The sequence below is a fragment of the Mya arenaria genome, chromosome 7 (assembly GCF_026914265.1).
Source record: "Mya arenaria isolate MELC-2E11 chromosome 7, ASM2691426v1".
Classification (NCBI taxonomy): Eukaryota; Metazoa; Mollusca; class Bivalvia; order Myida; family Myidae; genus Mya; species Mya arenaria.
In genome coordinates this window covers 42,973,056-42,978,328 of record NC_069128.1, presented here as the reverse complement: position 1 = coordinate 42,978,328, position 5,273 = coordinate 42,973,056, and positions in this window count along the sequence as shown.

Here is a 5,273-nt window from a genome sequence, read left to right as displayed (position 1 = left end):
ATCAACACTTGTTTATTATTTACCAGCACTTGATGTCATTTCCCAGAAAGTGTCCTGTTTCAGCTAATTGCTACGTACTTGACTTGAAGTGCGTAACTTATCTTATCTGAACTTGACTGCATATTAATAAACAAAATTTCAATTTTGAAACAACTGTTATTTTCAAGTTTTGAAACAACTTTTTTATCTATTATCTTTTGTCTCATATCGCGGTCCTCTTTTTAAAAGCCAACCCTCTCGTACAATATTTTGATTAAAACATTTGTTCGATAGACTAAAGAAATATTATTTTACAGTTAAATGTAATTTAGTAAAATTCATAGCTTTTTTAGCAATTAACAAAGTACATTTTTTGCTCTAGAATGATTTTGCTTTGGAGTTTTGAGTAGCACATTATATAATAAAAACGCGATTAAAGCTGCACTCTCACAGATATACCATTTTTACAACTTTTTTTATTTTTTGTCTTGGAAAGAGAAATTTTTTGCGTAAATATCTGCAAACCAATGATATAAGATTACTGACAAAAAATCAGATCGTAGATTTTCCTATTTCTGTTCGAAAAATTAATGTTTTATGGCTTAAAACGTTACTAACGGTTTAAGAAAAATGCATTAAATATCAATTTTTGAACTTAAATATAAAAATCTGCGATCTTATTTTTTGTCAGCAGTCTTATATAATTGGTTTCCATGGATTTTCGCAAAAATTGGCTCGTTCAAAGACAAAAAAAATAAAAAAAATATTATACAAAACATTTTTAAGCATGCTATGTTGTTTGGCGTTATGTAGTAAAATTAGATGAGATTAAGATTAAGATTTAACTTAAGAATTTGTGTGGTACTGGGGCCTCGTAAAATTAAAAGAAATGAATGAGAATTTGTGTCATAAATTTTTATGTTTTAAAAAATATTAATAAAAGTTATACCTACCTACCGGCCCTATTTTGAGGAGATGTTAGTGGAAATATAGAACTTTTTTGGCCTAATACACAAATACAGCTAACACAAATATAGAGAATTGAATAGGTCAATTACGAATTAAGTAAACAGTTACGTTTAATCGCAAAAGCGTATGTAAGATATCCATTGTATAAATAAGTTATTGTTAAATGTCAGTGAACTCCATAATATTTGTTTGGTCTCAATCTGACTGATTTCTTATATGTTAAATAATTCACAAAACACATCATAAATGAAGTTTCTTCTTCTTCTTCTTCTTCTTCTTCTTCTTCTTCTTCTTCTTCTTCTTCTTCTTCTTCTTCTTCTTCTTCTACTACCTCTTCTTCTTCTTCTTCTTCTTCTTCTTCTTCTTCTTCTTCTTCTTCTTCTTCTTCTTCTTCTTCTTCTTCTTCTTCTTCTTCTTTTTGATATAGACTTCAATCAAATTTTGCAATCGATCAAGACCGAAACAGCATGCTTGTAATATTGTTTTTGGTATAAATGTTACAGATTCTTTCTCAAAACATAAATCCCTTTCAAATTATTCCAATTTTTTTTTTAAAAAATCAAAAATTTGGAAAACGCTGAAATTACGAAAGAATTTTCATTGCGCTTAACAATACAGCGATAATATCAGATAATCTTAATGGGTAGTTTTCTTTGAGCTCAACGAGTTTTCCACTCAAAACGTTAACTACCTATCTCATATTACCTTTACAATGAATTATAATCATCCGAGTTATGAATGAGCTTTGTAAACAAGTTTGAAAATGCTTACTTTTCTATTTCGTCCCACTTCATCCTATTTAGAACACGGATGTGGAGAACAGGGACAATAATTTAAACTTTTTGATTGGTAAATACTTGAAATACGCAAAACACAAATACCAGTCATCGGGGACAATCATTTAAACATTTTGATTGGTTAATTGAGTTTATTAAATACATAAAATACGCAAAAAAAGAAATTACCCGTTCAATAGTATCAAATTAAGCATCCTATTTGCGGACTAAATATCCGGCAGCTATATCCAGTATGATTTGATCTGAATTGTTCACAATACCGTACATATACCTAATAAAATTGCATGCGTATCAAATTAACCAACCCATCCTGAAGGAAATTAGAGGTGACCTGTCATTAAAGTGACTTTCCCACGTTTGATTGGGTCAGACAACGAAAATTTAAGTTTTAAGCGTAGATGGAGTTTTATTGTATAGTTTCGATCGATAAGTATTAGGAGTTGGAAAAGTTAATGCATTATTTTAAGCTACAGTCGTGCCCCGTTGGCTCGAGCTCTAATGGATCGTCGAAGTTACCTCGAGCCTCGGAAAATTCGAGCCAAGCGGGAATGCTTACACGCAGTATAATGAAATCGGTCCTTTATATCCAGTTCGAGCCAACGAGGAATTGGAGCCAACGAGCTCGAGCCAGGGGGGTTCGACTGTATTTCGGTGTCATTGCGCCGAAAAATGGTAATATAATTCAAACTCAAAAATTAAATGGGTGAATTTACAATAAAACGCGTGCTGGCTGCAAGACGGCTGTAACTGCATAACACATATAAAAAATAGACAATGGAACAGTTTTTCGCTAAGCCTTCGAACCATTTTATGTGAACTTGGCAGTTATCATTTTCGTTTATTCAAACAAATAACGAGCGTGTATACCTTCAAAAGTTAAAATCTCGGCGTTTTTTAAACGGACGAAAATAGGAATTCGTACCAAATCATTTACAAAATGAAGAAAAATCGGTTTTGACGGATGTAAAACACACAGGGAACTGGGTGATTTAATGAATTAGCGCTGGGAGAATTGGACTGTCGGAAGCCTGTGTGCGCAACTTTGGATATACGACCCCTCCACCACTACAGAAATCGATATGATGGACTGGGGGTACAACGTTTGGGTTGTTCGTTCATTTTGATAAGTTTTGCCCCCCCCCTCCATCGCCACCCCCTCCACCCCGCTCCTCTTAATCCGCTTGTGGCGACATTGCAGAACAGTTACATTATAAAAAAAACTTGCTATATAGTTAAAGGCGCCAGATAGATTTCATCCTCTTGCTGTAATATTATTGTAACTATAGTCCCTTATAACTCTTACTTTGGGTGGCAATACTTTTATTGACATGTTATCATGAAATGTATATGATGTTGTAATGATTAGACTTTAATAAACTATAAAAATCCTAGATATATTGGATCTTTACGTCATGCATTTGTTATGTGAAAACATTAATGATGGGACGAGAAAAACAGAACATGCGACTATGATTTACTCAATCAATACACGTGTTCTTGTTCGTATTTTGAAAAGAAACATGACACAATCGGAATGGTTATAAAATTGCGTCTCACTCTCTCGGGTAACATAAGCAAATAAAATACGCTAGCATGCGCATAGGTTGACCAAACCATTACCCTGGGGACATCTTAAACGTTGCACAACTGAAAAGAGAGAAAAGTTGGCCAGCACCTGTACGAAAGATTTTCTAATCATTATTTTGAGATTTTAATGACCTGCCCGCGCCTTATATTGGTCTTTCCTGAACCCTATAATAGTCAGCCCGCGTCTTAAAATGAGCTTCCAACACATTATAATAGCTGCATTATCGCTTGACCCCGTCACATCCCCCAGCGTGACTTAAACACATTTCGAGATGCCGAAAGGGTAAAATTACCACCGACGGTCGTCTGGGTATATGCCAAAGATAGACTTTTGAAGCCAAAATGCTGTGAGAGCCGCGATGTTTGACATATAGAGTGATCTCACGGCAGTGTAAGACAGAGGGGCATGTCACCTAGCTTTTAGTTTTATGCTTCAACGAATCATCCCCAAAGCTGAGAGCTGGTCATCTTGATGATTGACAACAGAAAAAGGTGGCAAATTTTTATAACTTTAGAGGTTTTAAATCTGCCGGATTAATCCCAACTCATTTTTCGCGCATTTTAAGGGGCATCCACGCCTGTTAACTACATTATAGATAAACTCACCGCATCCATAGCGCAGTTAAGTTAAGTTCAACCCGCGCCTGTTGAATGCATTCTAAATTGAACCCACCGCATCCCCCGAGCAGTTTCAGGTCTGTCCTTGCCCTTTCACTGCATTATGGCTTAAACACACTGCATCACTTGAGCAGTTTAAAGCCTACCCGTGGTTAGTAACTGCATAATAGCTTGACCCCACCGCATTCACCGAGCAGTTTAAGGTCTGCCCGGGCCTATTGACTGCATTAAAGCTTGAACCCACCGCATCCCCGGTGCAGTTTAAGGTCTCCCCGGCCTTCTGAATGCATTATAGCTTGAGCCCAACGCATCTCCGGTGCAGTTTAAGGTCTCCCCCGCCTTCTGAATGCATTATAGCTTGAACCAATCGAACCCCCGTGCAGTTTAAGGTATGCCCGCGCCTGCTGAATGCATTATAGCTTGAACCAATCGAACTCCCGTGCAGTTTAAGGTATGCCCGCGCCTGCTGAATGCATTATAGCTTGAACCCACCGCATCCTCCGTGCAGTTTAAGGTCTCCCCCGCCTGCTGAATGCATTATAGCTTGAACACACTGCATCCCCCGTGCAGTTTAAAGTCTGCCCGCGCCTGTTAAATGCATTATAGCTTGAACCCATTGCATACCCGTGCAGTTTAAGGTATGCCCGCGCCTATTGACTGCATTTTAGCTTAAACGCATTGCATCCCCCGTGCAGTTTAACGTCTGCTCGGGCCTATTGAATGCATTTTAGATTGAACCTACCGCATCCACCGAGCAGTTTAAGGTCTGCCCGCGCCTTTTGACTGCATTATAGCTTTAACCCACCGCATCCCCGGGTCAGTTTGAGGTCTCCTCCGCCTGCTGAATGCATTATAGCTTGAACTGACCTCATTCCCCGTGCAGTTTAAGGTCTGCCCGCGCCTGTTAAATGCATTATAGCTTTAACCCATTGCATCCCCCGTGCAGTTAAATGTATGCCCGCGCCTGTTGAGTGCATTTTAGCTTGAAACCATCGCATCCCCCGTGCAGTTTAAGGTCTGCCCGGGCCTATTTTGTCTGCATTTTAGAGTTAACACACCGCACCCACCAAGCAACTGAGTTTAAGGTATGCCCACGTATATTGACTGCCTTATAAACTGAACCCACCACACTCCGTGAAGTTTAAGGTCTGCCCGCGCATAGTGACTACATTATGGCTTGAACCCACCGCATCCCACGTGCAGTTTAAAGCCTATCCGCGGTTAGTGACTGCATTATGGCTTGAACCCATCGCATCCCCTGCGCAGTTTAAGGTCTGAACGCATCCAGTGACTGCATTATGGCTTGAATGCACCGCATCACCC